Source organism: Linepithema humile, chromosome 1 (genome assembly GCF_040581485.1).
Source record: "Linepithema humile isolate Giens D197 chromosome 1, Lhum_UNIL_v1.0, whole genome shotgun sequence".
Classification (NCBI taxonomy): Eukaryota; Metazoa; Arthropoda; class Insecta; order Hymenoptera; family Formicidae; genus Linepithema; species Linepithema humile.
In genome coordinates, this window is record NC_090128.1 from 26,751,640 (window position 1) to 26,778,681 (window position 27,042).

The window sequence follows — 27,042 nt, forward strand, 5'->3', positions numbered from 1 at the left end:
AAAGTATGTCCTCGCGAAAGTCTCTTTGTCATCGCTTCATATTCACTTTTCAATATTCGTATTCGAGTTTGTTGAAAGTTCCTTACACTCTAATAAAATTTAAAATGTCAGTCTCAGTGTTTTCCAGCATTATGTAAAAATTACAAATAAAAGATGAAATAATATGAAATGGTAACATTTATGAACTTCTATTCTTCGCATTCTGTTATGCTTATTTTCTTTATTTAATATTAATATGCAATTGACCTGAATTCGTATGATAATATTTATGATCAATATTATTATCAACAAAACTTGTTCAATTCAGCAATTAATTATGTGAGATGTAAAATACATTCTATTATATTTTTGTTCTTTTTGAACTGTATTTGAAATTCGATAAATTGACTATATAAACATTTTTTTATCAATATTTGATATTTATTATTATGAAAAAGTAACAAATTAATTCATAGATTCATAGATTCTTAATTATATTTTTAGTGTAATACATTTTTATGTATCAAAGTGATAAGATTATATATATATAATGATTTATTCACGATAAATAGACGCGATAAGCATATATTTTTCACTAACGTTGAATTTAGTCCGTTGAATCGCGTATTTCGTATTTTATCCCGTTTAAACGGAATGTTGGATCGCATTCGTGACAACATGCTTCAACGTTTTTATCTTCCACGTCGCCGAACCGATAATCTATTTCCAGAAATATATTTCATGCGCATCTCGCTCTCGCGACGATCGGATTGATATCGCAAAACACGCCGTGACGTGTCGTTTATCGCTTTCCGCGCGAGTTTTTCCGAGCATAGGTTACGTGAAAAGGTCTGCTTCCTGGGTAAATCTAATATCGTTCTTACCTACGTCTTGCGGAAGAATGGAGACGCGAAGTAGCGCACAGAAAATCGCGGGTTTTGAGAACTCATAGCTTTCTCAAAGAAATCCGCCCACAACTTGCATTCTATGTATGTGTACAGAAGTTATTTTTAACAGAAATTATTTTTAATAAAATAATCATAAGCATAAGTTTTGCAACTGCATTGTTGCTTACTTAAAAGAAATAGAAGCCAATATTCGAATATTTAAAATTGTATTTGCTAATAATTTTTAATTTGTGATATGCATCTATTTTCTGAATAGTGAATAATAAACGATGAATAATATTATTATATATTATATGTCTAGTATGATTACTTCACTGAAAATTTGGTTTGCTTTAAATGTAAAAGATCGATAACTCATTCTCTATAGATAAAACAAAATAAAATAAAATTCTATACGTTGCATCGGAATAAAAAGATAATCAAAAATATGGGCACGATACACACGCGTTTTTGTTCGTGCATCTCTCGATATCTATCATAACTTTTATTAAATGTAGAGATACTAAATTTGCTCATCGAGCGATGTGTCAACAATGTCAATGAATGATCGAGAGATGCACGCGCACGCGTAGGTGTTTCCAGATAGTCTACAATAAACCAATGCACTCTAACTTTGAACGTGCAACTCATTCCTTTTCTTATCGTGCCTTTTACGACTTTACGGTGTTCCATAATTAGGTTTTATAAATGGAAAAGAGAAAATGTGAAGTTATCTTAATGAAAATGTAAGCTTTGTTTCACTTCCATTTGCGCCTCCTTTTTCTAACATCTTATTTTCACTTCAAAGAAAATTGAAATAAACATTATACGCAACATTAAATCTTTTTTTATCTATTTATGAAAGCGCACTAAAAAGACAGAAGAACAAGTAATTTAATACATTAAACAGAATTTTTAAATAATACTTAATATTTTTATGTTTGCAATTTCTGTTTACAATTTTTTAATTTGAGGTAGAATTATTTGATTGCAGTTTATTTCCTGTTTTTTTCATTATTGATTAAAAAATTATTTAATTATTGATTTAATTAATTTTTGATTATTGATAATTTAATTATTGATTAAAAAAACTATTGCGGTAAAAAAATATAGTGTTTTATTAATATAATATAATATGTTTTTCAGGCAAGTACAAGAAGCATTCTTGTCGTGAACGTAGCATCATATCGCACTGCGATAATCGCAGTGATCAACCATCAATAGCAGTGCTAACGCCATCTTCAGCCATTTTACTTACTTATCGTCGGATCAAAACGTAAAGAGTGAATGCTCCGCGATTAAACATTTTTATCCGTTAAAAGTGTGTAGCCAGTGCGAATTTCGGGAGTGTTGAAAGTCGGGAATGTCGATTAAAATGACGGGCGACTGCTGGAATGTATTATTTATCGTGAATGTTCGCGACGAGTGTCGTTCCATCGATCTCCAAACCGTAGATTGAAACTAGCACGGTTCAGGCTAGTAGAAATTTTTATGTGACAAACGTTATATTCGCTCAAGAGAGTAAAAACACGATGTACTTTTTATTAACATGTAGCATGTTGAAAATTTAGCTTATCGGGATTAAATCGGGTAAAACGTAGTTGTGTTGTATGCTATTCGTGCGAGATAACCTCTACGCCATCTTTTCAAGGTAGTCAGCGCTTGTTTCGTTAGCTCGGCGAGTTTGTTTACAGTACCGCGACGATCACCGAATGTGTAAGAGTAATAATCGGATAGTTACGTGTATGAATACGTTTTATGTTGCATTTATACGTTTCGAGTACCGAAGCAAATTCGCGACTAAAATTTGTATAATTTTTACGTTAGTAAACGTGCATTTTAACTTTTGTTCAGTAGTGCGTGTAATTACATGTGAATTATCAGCATTTATTCTTCGATGGAACTTCGATGGATTTAATAATTTAACAACGAATCGAAACAGCAGCTAGGACAGACTGTAATAATGAATAATAATAGTGAGTAGAATAATTTGGTCATTACTTAAATATTTATTACATTTGTAATAAGATATTTAAAAGCATTTATTAAACTCTTTTTTGAAACCTTTATTAAATAATTATTAAAATATTGAAATTATTATTTATTGCACATAATTATATTTTAATCAACATGAAATAATGAAATAATACATAATAACGAATCTAGAAAATATTATAATGTAATTTTGATCATTTATAACTAAAATATATATTAATTTTACTAGGTACACAGCCGAAAAGATGCACTTACAATTACCTGAAGGATACAACGATTGGTGAGTGAATTTATTTATTATATTTACGTAGTTAACTGGTATAAAATACTAATATCCGTTATCTTCTCATTTATCAATATTTGCTACATAATTTTTGAAGACTCCGCTTTGACAAAAAATCTATATTGTATTTTTATAGAAATAAGTAATAAAATATAAAATAACTTTTTTTTTACACCAAATATTTTTAAATTTTGAGCAAATGTGTTATTTATTTCTGTTAAAATTTTGAAAATATTAATTATATAAACATAAAAAACATATAAACGTAAAAAAATTGTGCATATGTAAATTATAAAAATTTTAATTTAGGAACTAAAATTCTAAAGATATAAATTTTGTGAAACTATAATGCTCAATACAATTTTAATTTACATGAATATATTTTTTACTTAATTTTATTGATCAAATTAATCGTTCAATGTTTTTACAAAACAGCAAATTGTCAAAGTATAGTTCAGATGAACAGTTTGTTGGTGCACTGAAAAAGCCATAGTTATTGATACAATTGTTCATGCAACAAATTACATTCGGATACAAGTTTGTACACAGGAAAGTCAAGTACGTGGAAAATGATATAATGGATGAATGAGAAGCTAACGGTAAATGTTACCGTCTGTGTACAATCACATATACATATATCTACGTGCAGTAGGCGTGCATACTGTGCAGTGCATGCACACGAGTGCACGTACGAGACTCCAAGAGTAGGAATCGACGGTACTGTCAACATACGAGCAGTTCGCCTCGTTGATTAGCTGTTCGCTTGTAGATACGTCGCTTTCGGTTGCTTGCTTCTCCTAAATCCAATACTGATTGTATACCGCAATTAATTTTAACACTGCAATCGTGATTCTTGCAGTTCAATATTTCATAATCTTAAAGAAGAAGAAAAGAAAGGAATAATTTGTTAAAAACTGTTTTAAATTACTCCAAAAATATATTCTTAAAATTAGATAAGCAATTTTGAAATTATTTGGAACATTACAAGAGAAATTTTGACAAAAATAATAAAAAATATATTTAACAAACATAAAACGAAGATATTAGATGAATTGATTATCGAAAGATTCTTTTATAGACAAATAACTTTATATCGAAAGATACTTTTATAGAGAGTTCTTTTTCATTTATATCTTTCAATATTATTAGTTATAATTTTTTAATTTATTCGAAGAAGCGCTTCAATATTTCGATTGTAAGCAAAAATGAGATTTAATACTTCTTTTAATTCATATTTTTGAAGAATATTCTTTCAGTACTGATAGAAGCATTTTTCTCATTTTATTTATATAACTGCTTATAATTCTATTCATATAATTTTATGAATCCATTCAATAAATAAAAGACTAAGAATAAAAATCAAATAAATTATAATAGATAATATCTGTGATATTGACGATAAAGTTAATAAGATATTCGGAAATATTAAAATAATTAAAGTATATATTATATACAAGGTACTCTAAACCAACCGTATCATTCATTAATCATAGCTTCTTGAAATAATTTTGTAGGCGAAAATCTTTATACCAATATGTCGAGATTACAGTAACTTTTAGATGCAAAGTATTTCAAGTTGTCCAAATAGATTGTTAAAAATTTAAGCGCTTGCATATTGATTTTTATATCCCTACCATATAAACAATCTCAAAAATCTGCTAATAATGATTAGTCTGAGACACTTTGTGTATATTTTACATTATTTTTAAATCTTTTTTCTTGATGATATTAAAGTAAATTAAATTAGTTTGACTTACAGACATGTGATGTGCAGCAGCAAGGTTGTTTACAAGTTAATTTGTAACATACAAAGTGCATCCAAATTATATAGCGTTAAAAATAATTATTTGAGAAATAATTACACATATTAAATTGTTTTATTTTAATACCATGAACAGAATAGATTTAAAAATAATGTAAAATATACAAGTGTCTCTCAGACTCACCCGTAACAGATTTCTGAGATTTCTCATATAATAAGGATATACAAATCAATATGCAATGTGTAAATTTTTGACAATCTAATTAGTCAACTTTAAACACTTTGCCAAAAATTACTGTAGCTTCGACAATTTTGTATAGTCTTCAAAAATAATCTCAGGAATTTTTTAACAAGTGATTATTAACAGGCGATAAAGTTGGTACAGGATCTGGAACACTCTCTGTATTTAAAGTGACCGTAAAACTGATATAAATAAGTAACTGTTACTTAAAATAAGATTTTTTTAGTAAAAAATTATTTGTAGAAAAATTTAATTGAATTATATTACATAATAATAATGTAATAATTTTTTAAAATAATTTTTTACTAAAAAAATTTTATTTTAAGTAATAGTTACTTATATCAGTTTTATGGTTACTTACTTGATTTGTACTCTTAATTCTTTAAGTGTGCTTTAACACATTGCGTAATTGGAATACAATATCAAATGGATTTATATATAAGCATGTGGCTATTGACTTACGTCATCATTAGTACATTAAGTTTCGATTAGCTCATTTCTCAACTGCTGTTTTAATCGAATTCGCATAACGTATTTGTTAGTTTGGCACATATATCGCGACTCCGATATCAGGCTTCGCCAATGATTAGTTCACTTGGAAGCGGGAACCGAGCTAAATCCATGCGCGATGGTTTAGCCGGGTCGAATAGCAGCACCCTATAATCGAAACGTTATAGCCATGCGCGGGAGTGTAGATCATGTTATACGATCGCCTCCATTAACATGCATATATACTTCCATACGATATGTGCGTAGCTCGTGAGAGCGTGTATCGTGCCGCGGATGCTTGCGCGATCATAGGTGCATGCCATTCCATGCGGCGGCCAGCGCCGTTTTTGACCGATAAAAGGGAGTTCATAGAACACGGGGGACTCATCAGGATGTCCGAATAGCTACGTCCGGCTATATCGACATTCCACGCGTCTCTGTGTCGAAAGCGATTTACTGAAAGGATCAAAGGAGATCCGCGCAAATGCGTTATTATGCGAGACGCTTCGGTAGTTCAGCCAGAAATTGGTAAATATGCGACATCAGAATGCCGCATGCTAATCAATTCGTTTTGCATGCGTTTGCTGGAATTACACCACGTATTTATGCCAGGAATCTGTACGAATCAGTGAAGAGTAATACGATAGGATAGGAGGATAATTTTATCTTTTTCTATACATACATTTTGATCACAAGTTTCTATTTTCTGTTCGATTCTATTTTCCATCTCACGTAACAAAATTATTTAAAGAACTTGTCGTCACAGAATTTCAAAAACTTGAAAAATATATAAAATGATGTACTTACATAAGTATATATAGAAATGTTAAAAATAATATATAAAAAGTTAATTTTAAGAAATTATTTGTAGCATACATATATTTATACATTTTATTTTATGCATTTACGTAATCTATAAATTTTAAAGAAAAATCTAAATGTGTACCATTTTTTTATGTTTATAAAAAATTATTTAAAAACATAGCTAGAGATAGTTATATGTAACATAAAAAAAAAGAAACAAAATTTATTTCTACTAATAAATCAATTAGAAACAATGGTAAAAGAAATTTATGAGACTTGTATCTCACAATTTAAATCTCATGAGTAGATATCAAAGCAAAGATGACACAAGCAGTATATCATGGTTTCAATATAATGTTTGGACAAAGTTAATTGGGATTCTGCGACGACTAAAGGGTTAGTCACTGAGCGTATATCGCATCAGGAAGGGTATGCGCCAGGAATACAGTAATTATGATTCTCGGACACATCGCATTCAGAGGGAAATGAACTTCGCGCCCCGACACGCGACTTCATTAACGAATGGCCACGCTGAATGGACCTAAACATCCTAGTTCCTCAGGGAGATCTCTTAGGATTCCTAGTTACCTCTACGGGGAAAAGAGGGTCAAGGGGGTCAAGAGGCATGATTAATTGCTCGTCGTCTAATTACCAATTAGTACCGACCGACCGAGATGCCGTTCAGCATTCTTACTTTTCCACCGTTTTCTCGCCCGAAATCTATTAGACTAATTATTGTCGCACGGCGTAACCGTTTCCATTAGTTCGACTCATCCGGAAACACGTGTTCGGAATGCGACGTATTTGCTTTTGTCGATTGGACATATATTAATTTGTCTCAATTGGCGAAAATTGCACGGAGAAAATTAATCCGGAATAAATTTATTTGGTACAGTGCCAAGCGGGAGATTCTTTCGCAGATAAATTCGTGACATATTGATAACTTATCAAGCTTTTATCGCGAAATATTCTTAAAATTGAAGTATACGTTACGATTAAAAATCTAAAAATACTGGAATGCAGTGGCTATTGTGCGAGCGTTTATCATGTATACTTCTCTTTTATTCATGTAAGCAGAGTGAGCGCATTTTATATATCGGAAATAGAATAAAAAAATACGCACGTGTTAACGCAAATTGATAAATATTAAAATCTATTTATTAAAAAAAATTTATAAATATTATAGAATATGTTTTCAATGCAGATGCATTTTCTCGATACTAAAGAATATTTTTTATTAAATATTGTTTTGTCGTTTAAGGACGATTGAATGGCTATTCAATTCTGAGTATTCAGTATATACATACATACGTATGTAAGTCCTGTTTTTAAAGTTATGGACAGTTTGTATGAAACCGGTTTTTGCTAATGATCTGTGTGTTACGTTCCTTTGTTTATTGATATACCTACATTTTTTATTAACATATTCAAAACGCGAATATAAGCAATATTAATTAAACAACTTTGTTAATAAAAGTAGAACGTTTATTTGACCGACGTGCAGCGAATGACGTAAAATCATCACGTTTCTTGCCTTGTATAAGTCAATATTATTGAATACAGGCTGCATACGCGATCACCTGAGCAGAAGGGCGCACGATAGGCGCCCAGGGCAAAGGGCTGCTCTTCTTGAAATATTTATGCGTTTGCCGCGGAAAGCGTAAATATTGTATGGGCCTCGATGCCGCTGGATACGATGGGATATACGCTCTGGCAAAAGGGAGGATCGAGAACACAGGCGGCAGGACTCCCCTTTCGGCAGAATCAATTTTCCTTATTTATCACCGGCAATTGTTTTTCGATATCGTTCCCTACGGGGAATATCGGCACGTTTGGCTTACGGTGCATGTCTTGAACGTCGTTGTCTATCATAGATATTAAAAATATATGAAAACGCATTTTGGATCATCCATATTGAGATATGTTAGGATCTTTTCCAACGCGTCTTTTCCAAGATAAAAGAAGTGAAGAGCAAAATGCATTTCTGAATAAATACAAATTATTTATACAGAATCGTTATAAATATTTCATCATTGACATTTGTTCTGATTTGCTTCAAACTCTAGATATCCACATTATTTGTTTATATACCAAATGTATGTGATTATTGCACATAACATTTTATATACGCTTTTGTTAATATTTTTAATCATGTGATCAATCATGTGATCATTAAAACGAAATGATAATTACTTAATAATATTTCTATAGAGAGAAATAGCGTCAATCACATGGACACACATATTGTTCTCTTATACAAGGAAACCTGACAGACTCTCAGGAAGAATCGAATTTATATATGTATTGTTTAGTGAAAGTATAAATTTTTGCGATATTACTAGGTCTTTTATTTAGAAGAAGCTTCGTTGTCCAGCGCATTCATTTAATCCTCAAGGATGTCTCGTCACTGCAGGCCTTGGCACGTCGCGCACTTTTCCATAAGCTCCAGCTTCAGAAAATCCCTTCTGAAAGAAAAAGATAGAGCTCCCCCATTAAGTAAAATGCCGAACAAATAAGGATTTTCTCTTGAAGCGATGTACCTTTAGCTTTATCGGAAGTCAGACGAAATTCGAGGAGACCATGCGGAATAGCATGCGCTAGATACACGCCTTACCTTATTTATCGAAGAACGTTGCTTACATATAACAATTCTATTCGTGACGTTTTTTTATACACCTCAATATTTGTCTCATTAAATACTCAGGCACTATAGTTCTCTTTTAAAACAATGAAAAATATGTTCTTACGTCGGTTTTATCGTAATCATAATTTTGTCGATGCGGTTAATTTAAAATATCGAGATAGAGCATGTTATATCGCACACCGTTTGTCCAATATTTAACCGGAATAAATGGCAGGGATACATTAAAATTAACGCGTTTAGCGTTAATTATAAATAACGTATTGACATATGGGTTTATAGCTCGTTATGATAATTAAGTGGACGCTTTATCGTGTTCTGATTCGATGTAATCGGGTTTGGCTTGTAACAAAGCTCTATTATATTAATAATACTATGCTAAATATAAATATAAATTATTCCCTCACTTTCATTCCGCGCGTTTTCGCCATTTTCCTTTGATAAGGCATTTTCCTTTGATAGAGATAAAAATGCTGCGCAATAGAGCTAAACGCGCCAACTCTAAAGCTAAATGCGCCAATGATACGTTTTAAATGCACGAGCATATTCTCTTACGTAAAAGATAATGTTCAGTAAGAATTTTCTCCGTGTTTATTGCCTCGCGCCTCTGCAGTTTACGAAGGAGCTACGTTCGTTGCGTTTCTGTATAACGACGAAATTTAGTGTACACAACGTTGGTATGTATATTTATACATGAGGTATATTTGACATTTACCAGAATGCATGAGTGCTTTTACAAGGTAGAAAGTCGATTGCGGAAAGAAATGATGAAGTAAATGCGCGATAATGGTGAAAGCTCAAAAGCTATAGAAAAGTGTATAAAATAGAATATCCACTATATAATCTAATAACTTTGTGTCTCAGTAATGAATTGTTAGATATGAAAGTTCAGAAGTTGGTTATAAGTTTAATTTCAATGTGGTTTACCAACTGCGTTAATTTTATTATTTCCTGCTTGATAAGTTCCGCAACAGAACAGAAGTTAATATTTATTTTCGTATGGCGTGAACACACGAAGGCAAAGCGAGCAAATATACGTGACTTCGTAAGTTCCATTTCGTATATCGTGCGCGAATTTGGTCCTCGCTACATAAAGTCCAAATAACTCTCCTTCGCGCTTTCACCATTTTCCATCGGCGCACGCTCACCTTAGATGTCGTCTCGCTAACAAGTTGGCTGCGAAGTCGTGTCTAACTTGATTAATGGAATACTTGACTTATAGTTACGTAATAACCGAGCCTTCGTCCTTTAACCATGTACTTCATCACCCTCGTCGGCACTCGACATGTCAATGATGATAACGTCGAAAGTTCCCTCCACGAGCCAAATTAAAGATCACGAAGGTGGATTTACGCGCTCGTTAACGTTAGCGTTACTTTGCTAATGTCGTATGATACTTGCGAAAGTATTTAATTAATCGTGCGTGTTGTACACATCAACCAATTTTGCAGCGTGACGAAATTTTATCCTCCCAATGCAGTCATAACAATAGCGATATGTGCCGTGTAATGACGATTTATACCAGGCGGTTTACCCCCGAGGTACCGTAGCGCAATTAGGTTTCTGCGGTCGATCGAAAATGTGAATACGTATGATCATTACATAAATTTGCTCGCGCGCTTTACAGCGTGTTTCACGATATATAATCACGTTTCACATACAAATACAGAAGACATGTCTATAATTCATGATAATTTGTGGTGATTGCGGAAGTGTATTTTGTTAATGTCTTGTATTTTTTTAACGTTGCGTCGGTATTTCTTTAACGTTGCGTAATATTTTACACAATCTATTGAAAGGCCAAGTTGAGTTTCCTCCGGCTTGCGTAATGCAACTATAAAATCTCTGAAGTATATTCGAAGTTTACAGTCTTGAAAAAGCTTCTGTTACTAAGCTGAGTATACCTGAACCTTCGGACTTTTACAATGCCGATATTGTTGTTCTATGTTGCTATTCATGCTAAAAATTTTTATAGAATCTCGTGCAAGAATCAGGCGCGAGTTAGTGTTTCCTCACTTTTGTGAATAATTTATTGGTCAATTTTAGTCGGCAAATTGCAAAAATAAGACGTGTGTGGATCTAATAGGAAGCGAGCGACGCGTAAAAAATGTTACGGCGAGGTCGTTTAAGATTTTTACGGCAACGGCGACCATAAAAACGCGCGCGTTCGGCTTTATTAACCTCGCGCAGTAAGTCACCTTATACCTACCTACTTAAGAAATTGGTCCTTCCACGTTGAAATCCGGGCGATATTTAAACCATGGAACTATAGTGTAACTACTTCCTGACCTTGAGCCCCAGAGCTCAGAGCTCTCTGGCGCAGATGCTACCGGTTACTGAAGCAACCGTCGCGGCAACTTGCTACCGATTTTTCAGAGCGTACTAAGGTATTTCTCGTTAAATTTAAATTCAGATAAATTAAGGGAGGCGGCGTCTCGTGGAAAAAAAATAAGATTGGAGCTGCCGTGTAGGCGGGTAAGAAAGTCTCCGCTCTCCTCTCGTTTTCTATATATTCTCTCCTTTTCCTCCTCCCTGTTTTCCCCACTGGAGGGCAATGGATAAGTTCGCTGGAGAGAGGTTGGGCGTTCGGATACAAGGGGTATTTTTAACAGAGTTGAGGTACGGATTTGCATAGACAATAAGGGCTCTGCGATATATTGCGAGAACTTTTAACGTGCGAGCCTCCTTTCTAAGCTTCGCTCAAGGTATGAATAAGCCGTAAATAATTTTCCATTCGATTTTCCTTCTCGAGAAGCCTAAAGCAAGTAGATCCGTGGTGCGGAGAACCACTCGACAAAAGCAAGTGCCTCTGCAACGCCATAATTTTAAGATCTTTTATGAAACCACTTTCAATAATTATTTCGTTTTTTATTAAGAATTATATCCAGTAATTATATTGACGTGACGTTTGCAAAAAGCGATAACGACCTGAAAAACGTTCTTTGATACGTTTTGTTACTTTTAATTTTCTTTTTTAATATGAATCCAATTATTTATCATATAAAAATTTATTTAGTATTGCCTATCAATTAGAACTTTTATCCAAAGTGAAATTAGCAGTATCGTAATTAGGAATTATTTCACTTAATGTTGAGGTTTAATATTGAGTTTGATCTAAACTTGATGCATTTTTTATTTTCTAATTATATATGTTATAAGAATTTTTCAATTTTATAATATAATTGTACATTTTTGCTGTGTATTGTATGTAGAATAATAATTTAATAGAGATTTGCAAACTTATAAAATAACATGCTCCCTCTTGCGTTAGATGGATGTACCGGTAGATACCTAGGATGCTTTTGCTAAATTGTCGGTGCAACTGTGGAAAAGCTTGATTTGTTCTAACCAAGGGTGGAAACCCTGGATGGTTGAACAATTTCCCGAATGGCGGCGCCACAAACTATGAGGGGTAAATTTTACTCCTCTAGTCACATTATTATCAATTATCATTTGTTTGTAATTTTATTTTTACTATCTGAAAATATGAATTGTCACACATAGAATTTGTTTTTGAAATTCATAAATTTATATTTGGATAATAATTTAATAGTTGCTATAACTAATAATGATTGAAACATAATATAGTAATAAATAAAGTGTGCAATTTACTAAATTTATTCATTTACTAAAATTGTGTTACATTTGATTCTAATTTATTTGAAAATAATATGAAATTAAATTAATTCATAATTTGTTTTTAATAAATTACATTAGTTATACGCAGTGAAATATTTTTCTGTTTTTTTTTTCACTTGCTATTATTTTAATCTTTTATTTATTTGTTGTAATAGTTTTGTAGAATTTAACAATGCTAGGTAATTAGCAAACTGAGCACGGATTTATCTAATCCATCGTGTGTTCGCTTAATTTAAAATTCAATAAAAATTTATGAGGCTTGTTGACTGTTCACGTCCCTCATAATTACCAACTACGTAGATTGCAATATCGTATGTGCATTGGTGAGGTATGGCGGGACTATCGATCTCCGTAGGTCCCGCCAGTGGCACAACCTGCAAAAGTACATCAGGCCAATTCGCCGAGAAACGGAGAGGACGGGTCGCGAGAACGGCGTCATTACTCAAATTCTCATTAGCAACGCTAGAGCCAAGCCATCCAGCGAGTTTACTAATTAACGCAGCCAGGGTGGTCCCTTAATATTAGGAGGAGGATCGCGTGAGAGCGAAGACGCGACAGTAGAATATATCGTTGCCGGTTTTCATTAACAAGGAGACAAATGCCCGATCGACGTGGCTGATTCTTACCGTCCCTTGCGTCTGCCTGTTTCTTTTATTGACGCGCAGAACCATAGACTTCGTGAAAGGCTTTGTTTTAAAATTTAATGCTTATACATTTATTTTTTTATTATTTTTATTTTTTTATTATTTTTTTAATTAATATTTTTTGTATAAATAATGAAACGTTGTTTAAATATAACAAAATAAAAAATGGAACATAAATAGATGAAGTTATAATGCACGTTGATACAAATAAGTTATTTATTTTATTGTCATATCTCATTAATTTTTCCGAACACGTTAAATTGTAAATTTAACGAGATTTGACATCAGAATAAATAACATATTTAAATTAAAACATTCTATTACGTAAAAGAAATGCGGAAATTTCTCCACGCGTGTGTATGTGGCAATCCGTAAATAGGAAATAAGATTTTATTTTATTTACAAGTGAGCCATGTACGCATCTGTGAGTAATTTGCACATTTGTATGTTTGTGAGAATCATTTTAATTAATATGAATTCAATCTGTAGATACCATATGTTGAAGCCATAGGTACTTCATTACTTTTATAAATAATTAATATCTAATTACTTTTGTCAGTATTGACATTATTGATAAACGAATATTTTTTATGCATCGCATCTCCGACTGACAAAAATATCTAATATTTTACGATAAGCTTTATTTTCAATAATTCGAGAAAAAAATAGAGTTAATCTCATGTCCGACACTGTGTACAGCCTCAAAAAAGCGTAGCATGCCGCAGGGGTGTATCTCTCTCCATATACATACTCGACGACGTCACAGGCATATATACGATATCGTAAAAATCGTGCGGCGTGGAGGATTCTCAAGAATGGAGTACTGCTTTCCAGATATCCTATACTCGTAAAATAGCCTTAATGCACCCCCTTTGCGACCGGTGCTATCGATCCTCGCTCTTCGGAGACGATGTAAGCACATGTACGCTGTCTCTAGCACATCGTAGATGACTGTGCATTTCGTGTCTGGCGCAACACATATCGCGATAGTTACTTCGTCACCACGCATCTTACCTTTTTGAACATGCGTGAATTTAAATATTGCATACATTTGCAAGCGATAGAGTTTAAAAATTTTGTTGACGTAAAGAAAGAACAGCTTTAAACTCGAAAAATTAATAAGATTGATTTAAAAATAGAGAGCAAAAAGTGAAAAAAAAAAAAATGGTCCAGCGAGGTATTTTTCGGACTACATTTAAGTAGATATAATTATATTAGAACAATATAAATCCAATTATATTAGAACGATATAAATCCAATTTGCAGGCAAATTGGTGAAAATAAACGATGATTGAGTGCTGGAATGTATTAAAGTCGGGCAAGAGTCTTTTACCGAGGCAGTAAATAAGGCAAAATTATATCGTTTCAGACTTCCAGAAACAGATGCAAATTCTTTCGCCGCGTAATAGCGACACACAGTACGACATGAGCAATAGCGCCATCGGTAGTCTTTACAAATGTACGCGTTTCCGTAGCGCCGTATGAGATCTAGACACCTGAATAGCATCATGAACAGTCTCATGAGGTCGCGCGGCATGTTTTCTACGACATGACGCAGCGTTCGTCTGAAAAATACCTCGTTGGATCACTACTTTTTCCATTTACCGCTCTCTATTTTTTCCTCCCGCTTTCTCCCTCCTTTCTGCCCTCTTTCTCTCTCTCTTTCTCTCTTGCACCATACCGAATGATTAACGATCGGTGGCACAGAAAAGAAGCGGGCGAATAAAAGTGCACGGTCTCCGCCCCGCTCGCCTGCTCGCGCGCAGAATTTTGCTCTTTCGCGTGTGCCTGACATGTTTCCACCGTGTTTGCCCGACTATTAATGCTTGCCGCGAAATAATAACGATATAAATCATCCAGCTTGGCTGAAGTGCGATTTGTCGCGGTGAAATGGGATCTATCGATATATTGTCTTCCGCTAATGTCCAAAGCAGAATTACATTCTTGCTTACTCACCAAATTATCTAATCAGATTATTGTTAACACAAACATATAAATTTATTTTCAAAATGTCTAAATATGCAATATTTTAATTTTAAGATAATAAAGTAAGGCAAGAATCGATTTTGATGAATTTTAATATACGAGTAAATGCTAAATTAAGCAATAATGAAGCGGAATCAATTATTCTATAATTTATCGAAAAAATTTTTAATGAATAATTAAAATTTGAAGATATTGAACTTGTTAAAATTATAAATACATTCATCAAACAATACTTGGTTTTTTGCTGGCTTTGACTTGGTTAACTTGTCGTATAAGGAGTTTGCAGAACTATGATACATTTGATTTTCGAATTAGATATTCAGCATATTCTGAATAGCTTTTGCATGCTTAGATTGATGTTCTCCAGAGCAATATCGTCATAAAGGGCAACCCATTAATCATTACGACGGCGTTAACTTTACCCTCAAAACAAACTCGAGCTTGTGCTTCACAATCTTGGTACTGTCATTCAGATTTATCCCGGACGGAATGTTCGCATAAATTTTTTATGATTCTCTCAAACGCAATGTATTTTTGTTAATATTATTATTTGCAAAAGTATCTTTTTCAGTAAAAACAGATTAAATATGATATTAATTTATAATAATGCAAAGCAGAGAGAAAGGGATCGTTTGGTTGCATTTCGTTATTTCTGCTCGAATTGATACGAAATTATTTTTAAAATGTTATAATAATTTTATTAAGTAAATAAATTAGTTAGAGTATTTAATTTTGTTAGAGTAATAATTTAGAAATTTATATTTTTGCAAGTTTTGTATTAAATGAGTTATATATAATAATATGGCTTTTCAATCAATCAGCATGGAATTTTTTAAATTTAATTTAATAGTTTTAAATAAAAAACGTGTTAAATTTTCAATACTAAAGAGTTAGGTGCCAACGAAGTGAGTGGTCCGCTTGAAAATCATTAAGCCATTGATAATGGTACCACCCCGTTAGTAGTAGTATTGCGGAAGGAAGATAGCAGACGCGACTCTTTAGTGTCGGCGGGAGAAACGGAAAGAGGGCGTGAAAGGGAGACTTGCACCTTCCTCACCGAGATAAAACGTATAACCTCCATCAAAGTATCCCGTTCTTTTTACGACACGTTCTATTTGAGAATTTCAAATGCGGTTGGACCAATCCGAGGAAACTCGCGCTTTTTTCTGGTATTTTTCCATTCTTCTCTTACTGATTTCAAAGATCTTAATGGCGCGGGCGAAACGATATATAGCAAATATTAAGCCTTTTCTTCCATTCTTTGTACACGACCATGCTTTTAACGAATGATCGTAGCATATATAGTTACGACGTAATGGAAAATGGATTATACAGGAAATTTCAAACCTTCATTTTCGTTATTTATTTTCATGATTAATTATTTTCAATTTATTAATCTCTGATAAAGAAAATATGAGCATGGTTAAATTTTAATCACATTTTTATAAAATATATCATTGAAGTAATAATATGCAAAATAATATGAGATAGCTGTTTGCCGGATATTCATATTGAATATTGCAATGCAGCAGTTAAAGAATTTAGTCGATACACAACGGATATACTTAATGCATTGCTGGTCGAAACTAGAGAGATGCAGTAGCACAGAGAAATTTTAGTGAGAGAAAGACAAAGAGGGCGAGAGCAGAGGAGTGTGAGGATTGTGCTAGGCCACCGAGGGGTGCCAGCAACCAATAGGGGTTGCATAATTCATAGCTCCGGCTACACTCGTCCCGGAATTGCGCTCCGTTCGTTGTATGTTTGCGTAGTGTCAGAACAATATCGTCTCGCGAAAGTTTCGCGGTGCCGAGAATGCGATTTACGTCTAAATTGGCAAGGTTACAACGCGGTTACTATGGTTTATACGCGCTTGCATGCAAGCACGAAAGAATGCACATCGGTGACGTAACGCGTGAACGTAAGACGACATTAAAATTGTCGAATTCATGAATTCATGAGATGACTTATTTTATCGAAGTCTATATTGATAAATTATCTTCTTCATTCTTTCTGTATCTTACCTTACCTTATCTTTATCACGTGCACACGCAAATATGTTCTAGAAATAATCAAATACCATCTGTAATATTAATTTACCGCGAGCAGAGCGAACTGTAAAAATGGTAGGAAAGTATAATACGGAAATATATTTTAAATTATTAACATGAGCGTATTCTTGAAAAACACGTTACTATTAAAATATTTACTTTGCTGCAAATAGAAACATATTTATATTATTGATAACATATGTCTAGCAATATGATAACGATAATGTCCGAAGTAGGAGCATCTTAAATCTCCCCTGCGCAGGTAGTGAAATTCTCCTTTACTGTGATAAGAATACTTATGGTCTCCAATATATATAGCTTGTAAGTTATACGGCAATAATAACGTATCGATTGTACCCCTCTTCCCCGGTTCGTCTTCCCCCGTATAGTGCGAACGAGAATATACGTAAAGCAGTGCTGGCGCACAAAGAGGATTTTACGGTCCACGTATAAAGCGTTCTCACGCCGGTAGCTACAACTACCGGAAACGTCAAGTAACTTAATAACAGCCAGCAAAGCATTTCTTTACGATGTTGTATACAAACGATACTGGAATTCTATACCTCGGCTGACTAGCTATTCGACCATAAATCATTTATCTAACAAAACAACTATCTTAATACGAAAACCGCGTATTTTATTTTACAGTCGTTTATAAAATCACGCTCGACTAGGATAAACAATCTTTTCACATGCATATTATACATCGCTATGTGTTTTGTTAGTATTTGAAAAACTTTTTACATGTAGATTCTTTTATTATTTTCTGAAAAAGAGAAAAAAAAATAGTAATTGGAACGAATACCATTAAACTGCTGTAACGCAGGAGAGCGTTATTTTTCTGCTGCTGGAGCATCGAAAACACCCTACGCGTTTACTCCCATTGGGTTAAACCCATTTAAGAGCGCACCGAAATAGACAATCTTGCTTTAGAACGATTAAAACTGGAAAAGTGTTTTGCGCGGCGACACAGTGACGCGACGTCTGCGGTAGCATTAGCGGAAAACTTTCGTCCCTTTTGTGGCACGTTTGCCGGATAAATCCATTTCGTGGTCAGGTTTCGCTTTCATCTGTATGTCGAGAGGATAATGGTTGTATTCCCAAACGGCCGTAGCGGCGAGAGGCTCGCTAAGAGAGCGAGGCAAAGCGAGTCTCACAGACGCCGATATGGGGGCCGAAAGAGCGAACTCGCGCTGCTCTAAATCTTTTACACCAGATGCGAAGATGATCAAAGGATTTCTACGTCCACGTACGTGCACTTCTTACTTACACATTGCTGAAATATGTGGCATAAGGGAAAAATATGTTACACGTTCCTTTCCTAAGGTCCCCCCTGTGTCGTTAGAAGTTTATTGCGCGTGTGCGCGTATGTACACATTGTGTGTATATACATTCACTTATAAAGATTAATTATTTTTTACATTATATTTTACTCAACAATATCAAATATTGTTTATTGCTTCTCTTGACGAAAAGTATATTATTTCTTTCTACGAAAATGTCAGAAGATAAAAGACAGTTTTTTCCGTTCTTTTAATTTAATTTTTTATCAATAAATAATTTTATATTTTATTTTAAGGAAATTTTTTTGTACTCAATCACGCGTAAATTTTGGGAAGTGGCATGTGTGGACATTTATATTCTGACCCATTTCCGTGGTCTTCCTGTTTTGGCACAAAAAATACAAGGGAGTGACGCTTATAGAGATTTTGACCCTTCTTACTTATGAAAACATTCTGTTAACACTCGTGGGAATAAGTCGGTATTTTTCAAGAAATATAGTCTAAGTTATATTTTCATGAAGTATATTTTCATGAAATATACTTATACGCGAGTTGAATTTGGTCGGATCGGAAAACGAATGGTTTACGTCGTGTATCAAATATTTAAAAAATAGTTTGCGAATAGCTGCTCATTTTTTTATATTAAAAATACATTGTGTATTTTAATTAGATACTATACTTTTTAGCAGTAAATACAAATTGTGTGTGCTTTTTGAATATTGATTTATTTCTTATGTACGACGTGTTATAAGAGAAGTATATTATTCGATGCGACGCGCGAACGCGTTTCTTCCTTTCTTCCTTTTATCACGTGAGGGATATTCGGTCCTTCCGTATTCTAGGTTTGCGATATGCAAATTTGTTCGTCGCCTCATCTTGTTTTTCTCCTCGTGCTCTTGCACAAAATTCCACGATGGGGTCCTCCGTGGTTTAGTCTTCTGAAGAGTTTTTCGCGAACAAAGTAATAAGAATAAATCGTCAAAGGCACAAGCAGATGGCGACTGACAGGGATGCTGCGGAAACGAGATGGGATGGATAATCCCTTGGGTGTTGACGAAGGCCTAGCAGATATACGACTTATGTTAGTGTCTGCCGAGATCGTATTTGTTTTAAGTTAACAAGTCCGCACATCCTGTATCCGGAAAAATTCATTTTGACATATTGTTTATTTACCGCTAACTTCCTTGTGATGAAACATCTCATTGTCAGAATGAATGTGTTGGGACAGTTTTTTCTAGCAAAATCCATGTTGACACATTAAAATACAAAAGCATTGTACGTGCAATTTTCATGCACTGATATTCATCTTCGTTAACGCGTTCAGCAATTACATTTCCAAATTTGTAATGCGCTTCTTGCTCTCTCCGTCTTCTTTGATGGCGTGAGAATTTGCCATCCGAACGAATCAATCAACCGCTATTTAGAGAGCGGATTTTTAGTGCAGGCAAGGCATTCGCCGTCATCCACATTGTTCTTACTTTATGGTCTAGCCATCTTGGAGCTAGAGGGAAAGTTTCGCGACAATATCTCTCTTGCCTCCAGCATCCCAGGGAACCTTCGTTCCTTCTTCCTTTTGTTTTCAAGCCGGGCCGCGAGAGCAATAAAACCTTATTATACTCGGCTGGAATTTCAATAGCGCAGGCGTAGTGCAAGGTGGACGTGCAAACGCGAACCAAAAAGGGCTGCGAACGATGTGATCGATGGGGACATACGTCAGCCTAGCGGGACGGACAGGACGTTGACGCGGGGACGCAAGATGAGAGGCACGAGGGAGGTGAGAATGTCAGAAGGAAAGGAAGAGAGGAAGAAAAGGTAGATGCGAGTCGGAAAGAGGGGTTGTACGGGCTGCCAGGTGGCGCGGGACAACACCTAACTTGAATACAAATTACCTCGCCGCGCTTCCGTTGCTAATCTTGCGGCGCTTCATCCCACGGACTGACGCTGCCAATCACGTCGACCTTCGTGGATTACCGCCGCGCCGTCAGAGAAGCGTTGTGAGAGCACGTAATTCGCGACGGATTATTGCGTCGTCTCGATCATATTGTTGATTCCTTCGACGCAGTATCGAGATCTCAAATGTAATTCTGACTTTCTGGCGCCTCTTGTTTCAACAAAGCCTCCAAGACGTATCATACAAACAGCTAATAAAATCAACTGCACGTTTGCAAACGGAATTTAATAAGATAAATAATTTGTTAGTTACAAATATAAAGTAATCATATTAATAAACAATTAAGTAAGAACGATAATGTTCAAAAATAAGTTAGAAAACTTTAAAAGCAATGTTATCAATTAAAAAAATGGGGAAGCTTTAAAAATGAGAAAATATGTTCGCAAAGAAACTGCATAGATATTCTCTTTCAAATAATTTTGTTATATTTTAAGATCTTAATTTGTTCGTACTTTGCATGATAAAACTATCATGGAAAAAGAAATAATTTTTTCTACAAAAGATATCTACTTTATTTAAATTATATTAGCGTATTATAAACTTCATAAAAGAGATTATCAGCACCGCAAAGATTGTACAGACTTGAATATCATTTTTAGTCACGTTTCAGTTAGAAATTAACAAAAGCGTGTACGCGTTACTCGTGCCGATCGGCATCGATACGTGACCCACTGAATAGACGCGTAGCAGAAATCGAAACTGGCTCATAAATCTCTTCTCTAATCTGACAAATCCGGCGCTAATACGTCAAGAGGCTCGTGCCGAGTTCGCTGGGTGGTGGTGTATGTCGCGCGCAGTACGACGTAATATTGTCCGCGAAGCTTCTATTGTTCGACCATTCGCATCAATCGGCGGCAGAAGCCAATATAGCGCCCTGGGCGTTTGTGTGCGCGCGTGTCTGTGTCAAATGTTCCGCCATAGATCCGAGCATTGTAATGGTTTGTTTAATACGACATTAGAAATTTGTTTCCGCCGACAGCTGCGAAGGCTGCGGCTATTGTGACGGCACAATGGAAACGCCTCGAATTCCCCGCGGCGTCCGGAGCTGGGTGGGATAAAGAGAGAAATTTTCATACGTGTATGTCGGACGGAGAGGCGCGGCGGGATCGGCCGGGATGCAGAATGGAGGATAAATGCCTTGATCCGCCCTCCGAACGAGCCCCTGAACAACGCTTAGCTCCTAGTGCACGTGTGCCGTTTCTCCACCTCCGCGGTGCCGTTTCTCGGAAATCTATGTTTAAAAATTTAAGATACTGCTCCCGCGTCTACGTCTACCGCCATTTACGTACCCTTCGTCTGCTCGAAGAATTATATGCCACTTTCGGATTGGACAGCAACAACCTGTTTGAACGATCGACGGAAGCCGTCGAGCGACCGTCGATTGAACAAAATCAAATTTATAAATGCATGCTTTAATAGAACAACAAACAAATATCAATTTTGCGGCAACGGGAAATATTATTTCACGAACGAGTGTGATTGAACTTGTCAAAAATAGAAGAATATATAATAATATGCAGAAAACTTTGTTTTTTAAGTGATAAAATTCAAATAAGAAAAATAAGTAAGAGAAACGGACAACATATGATTTGCATTTGATTTAAAGTTCATTTAGTACATAGAATTCCTTTTGTATATGTCTCCTGAATCGATCGATATCCTTACAACCTTCTTCGTACCGCGCACGGAGCCCTTCTACATTGCCGCGTTCTACGCCGCACGTTCTCCTTCGAAGTAGACGCTTTTCCAATTTTCCGTGGCAGCCACGAACGGCCTGAAACAATTTAGGTAACGTCGAGTCTGATCAAATAATATGGAGAGTTCCGTCTCCGATATGGAGAGCGCAGTCTTCTTTTATGATCGTGTTCCAAATAGGTTTGCCCGAATGAGAGCCGCGCCGCGGGACAATAGATTTTTCCCTCGGAACGTGTTCCTATCGCTGAATATCTCATCTTTATGCGCCAAGAATGGTCCATTCTCAACGATTACATCTCTTTGCATCTTAACGCACTTTTAAATGAGAGCTCGGGACCGATACTCGTTCGACGAGTAAGTAAAGAGATCGTTAGCGTATTGGGAATGCACTTTACGGCGGTTCGACGTGTCAGCGTGCGCACGTTAAATCATCAAAACAATTAACATATTAACTGGCCAGGAGCATTCTGACGAGGAAACGCGACTGGAGGCCGAGAAGGGTCTTTAAAGTATGCCAAATGAGTCGGAGTCGGGGCGCGATGGAACGCTTATCTCAGGAGAAATCTTGATTTAACACCGCCGTGCGTTCGACCGGAATACATTAACCCGCTGGCCTAACGAGTCGTCAATAAATTAATTGATATATGTAAATCGCGTTGGAAGGCAGCACTCAGGCGAGAAGAAACGCGTGCATCCGGCGGGCTCGTGGTAATTTTAACGCGTTATCTTATTGATCTCTTATCGATAGAAATACATTAGAAAAAACGTCGTCAATGGGCGGTGTAATAAAATATATGAATGTGACTGGCTTATATCCGTTGCCTCGATCGTGTATCTAAATACCGCGCTTTTACATTATACAGAAACATTTCCAATGATATTTTTAATCGCGTCGCTTATAATCACGCGGCGAACAGTCAACTATGCACACGTGGCAATTTGTGGTGAAGTATAAATCACGGCGGTCAATTAGCGGTGTTGCCGGTGTGCTATCTTTATACATCGAACTCGACTGTAAATTCAACGTTATAAATTCTCACGCAAACGGTCAGAAGCTGCGCCGCGTTAGTTGACGTCGGTGATATAAGATGACATCTCTATAATAATACGTTAGTTATATTTGACCGGAATACCTATTGAACTGATTAACAATTGAAGAATCTGTTATTATTTATCCTCGTGTGTTACAAAAGCAATTTTTAGCACAGACAAGATCTTTTTTTTTACCGTTGGCTGCATGTAAAATAAGGATATTTTCAGAGAATGTCTGTGAGACTTTAGAAGTGATAGCGAGGGTAAAACGCGCTTTATAATTTTTACATACACGGCCCAACCCTCTCGTGCAACATGATATTCAAAATCTGCTGTTCATCTGTTGCTACACGTGACACGTGTCGTCGTTACGGGCGCCTTTGAACGATGTGTCCTGTAATCTTATACCTGCAACGTTGTTGAGATGTACTTGTCAGTATTTTTTTATAACCGTCACGTTGATGAGGAAGTATCGGCGGGTGGGATATTTCTTTTTGCGTCTCTCGTGTTCCCTTGTTAGTATTTAATTAGTCGAAGAAATTGCGAGAATTTTTATCAGGAGAGAAAGTAAAGTAATTCAAATGTATGTTTGACTTCGGGAGTTTCTTAAATCCCGCGTGACAATTCCTCGAGGCGAAACGCTATTAGCAAACCAAATCGCGGCGACGCCGAATATAAGAATCATCTCGAAGGTATACATCTCGCGTAGCTAGCGAATCGTCGATAGGCGAACGAGAGCGAGAGAGACAGCTGAGGACAATGAGATTATGCGAGGCGTCGCCGTTCTGTATACGCGCGCGTATACACAGTTATGTACTTGCTACATCGTCGCGAGGTGCGTCCTGATGAGACAATGAATTCAAGATCACGTCTCTTCTGCTGGAGGCTCCGGTAGGCGCGAACTTAAACCGAGTTACGAAATTAAGTAATTTATATTTATGTATTCACCGAGTGTAACGAGATAGGCGCGCGCTAGCGCGCGAGCCGTTCTTGTCTTGTCGTTTGTAAAACGGGCGGATACGATCTGCTCGGCTTTCGTGTTCGCGCTGCGGCGAAATCCCAGTGAAAAGCCGCTTGATTCCAACTTGGCCGAACGAATCCATCCTCGTCGTATCGTAAATCCGTGTCGCGCAAACTTATCTCGACTGTATGCTGTTCGAAGTCGCGCGACAAGAAAAATGTGCGATTATGGTTATACACAAAATAATTTATATTAGGAAAGTTTATAAACAGCGACTCATAACGTTAGGGACATAAAAGCTCAATAAACCGAGACAAAGTTCCCTTTGTCTTATTTAATAATGCGTTGCGCCAACGACTTCATTTGTCTTCAACAACATTTAGTACATCATCGTCAACGAAAGTAATTAGGACAGAAGCGTTATTTTCTCTTGTCTTTTCGGCTCCCTTTTTTTCACGAAAGTTCCCAAGCGAGGACGTGGTGTGAGGACGATCCCACGGGTAACCCATCAAGGCAGTCAATGTGGGAAATTCGCCCTTCGTGTGGCACAAGGAAGAGGATCGCGTTGTATTTCCCCTCTGGGGGAACGCAGAAATACCCTGTCATCTCCTTCGTTGTCCTCGCCTTCCAAAGCGCGTGCTTCCGTGTTGTACGGGTCGCGCCAAAATTACGTGTCGGAGAGCAAACCCGGGGCATTATTACTTTTAGTGAGAAGTAAAAACGGAGAGTCGACCATGGGCATTCCAGGGATGCGCCCTTATAAGTAAGTGGAAAGTTAGAACTTACCACCCTCAATGAACTATAGCATTCATTGTAGATTCTGCAATTTGCATTGGTTGTTTGAATTGAGAGAAATTGACCCTTAATGAGGTCTCATGATGCACATTTGAGTGCGATCGATGCAGCTTGCAGCTTGAAGCATCAACCGAGCGGTGGCGCCAGCCACCGCAATTTCATAATAAACTTTACTTGTAAAATTTTCGAAGTGTCGCTATTAAAATCAGGGTTAATAAAAACATTTGAGATTAAATTTAAAAAAAGTTCAGAAAATTTTAATAAAGCATTATGTTTGAATAGTAGTTTCTCTTTTGTCCATTTGATTGCTTTTCAAATTTTTTTTCTCTACATGATGTACAAGAGAGATCAACATTTTTTTAAATTAATTTAAAAGCAGAGCTACACCAAAAAAAATATAAATTATGAAATTTTATAACCGCGACGAGCGGAATGCCCGATAACGATCGATAACACGTCATTTTATTTTCTTTTTATCTCACAAACCAACGACGAGCGGAATGAGCTTCAGCGTTATTAATATCGCTTGTCCCGCGAACAACGCGCTCTTTGTAACCCTCTCTCGGCTCCACCTGGTTCGGTATTCTGCATCGAATACCGGCCGCATAATTCACAAAACGATGTAAGCCACGTAATAAAAAGTTGCGTCATAGCCGATAGACGGATGGGTTCAAAGAACGGGCGGAGAGATGAGAGCGGTGGAATTTTTTTCTCAAGTCTTTTTCTCTCGTCATCTATGTGATCGCGCAACGTAATCGTGAGCCGACTCGGTTTGCCAGTTTGGATTATTTACGCAACGATATCGATGCGCGTCGGAGGATAGGCACGTACATATGTACCGCATACACGTAAGTCCGGGCGAGTATATGCAAAACATGGGCGGAGCGGGCACAATCTGCACTGTCATCAACATACGCCAGAACACGGCGTGGCCCTTCGTGACACATTGTATAGGCGTCGTCCTATGTCGGTTACATTTAACCGTAAATGAATAATCGGGATACTTCGTGCAGATTCCTCGAGGGGGTTCCAGCGCCTCTAAAAATTAATCATTGAAAAAGGGCACCAAAGTACAATTCTCAAAATACTCGGCGTCACAATGAAAGTAGAACACTTTTGTTTTGAAAACAGCTGTGGGGGAAAAAAATTCTACAACATTAAATAATAAGTTCGTAAACAGAATGTCGGAGAGATTCGCTGTGCGCTTTTACCGGGAAAAAATAGCATGTCTACAGCCGGGGTCGGATACACCCATGTGCGAAAGCATATGCGGAAGGAAGGGTTCGTCCTTGCTGATGCGGAGGGCCGATTTCACGTAGCTTGCGACCATCCATGGGCAAAACGTCACACTCCATATATAGACCTGCATATATGCAGCCTCGCCGGTGGTATGCGTGCGTATAAACCCGCGCGTGAGGCAGCGCGTCGCACGCTCCGCACATGCCCCGCCCGTCCATCTTATCTCGAGTCTCTTATCGACAGAGTATTTGCTCCCTCGAGGGCTCGGCGACCCGCGGGATTAAAGCGTCGAGCGGCCAACAATGAGCCAAGAAATTCGTGCTGGCCGTCGGAGCGATACTTCACGCGACGCTCACGAGGTGAACGTACACTCGATACGAGCGGACGATACGAAGCTGGCCGAGCGCATGTCAGAGAATCACGTAACGTGCTGATGCGTCCGGCAATTTTTTTTCTCGCAATCCTTTTTATGTTGTCGCTTTGGGCGTTCGGGGCACGCCATACAACGCGCGAAAATGTCAAGTTTTTCATGTAATCGCAGTTTTGCAAAGAAATATTACAGCGTCGAAGAATATACGCGGACAGAATTGTTTGAAACATTATGCAAATTTAATATTTGTTTTACCACTGTCACAATTTACAAATGATAAGTTTGTGCCTTGCGAGAAATAAAGCTTGATTAAAAAAT

General features: G+C 36.3%; 1 protein-coding gene across 2 annotated transcripts in view; it reads left to right on the top strand.

The window, feature by feature from the left end:
- Nucleotides 1-2,092: 2,092 nt before the first annotated feature.
- Nucleotides 2,093-27,042, top strand: part of LOC105668540 (discoidin domain-containing receptor 2-like) — a 190,689-nt gene continuing 165,739 nt past the window's right edge. The window contains exons 1-2 of one of the 2 annotated variants that reach the window (XM_012360979.2): nt 2,093-2,842; nt 3,091-3,141. The gene's annotated coding sequence lies outside the window, so the exon portion shown is untranslated. The remainder of the gene's footprint in view (nt 2,843-3,090; nt 3,142-27,042) is intronic. The other variant, XM_012360978.2, reaches the window with a different exon arrangement.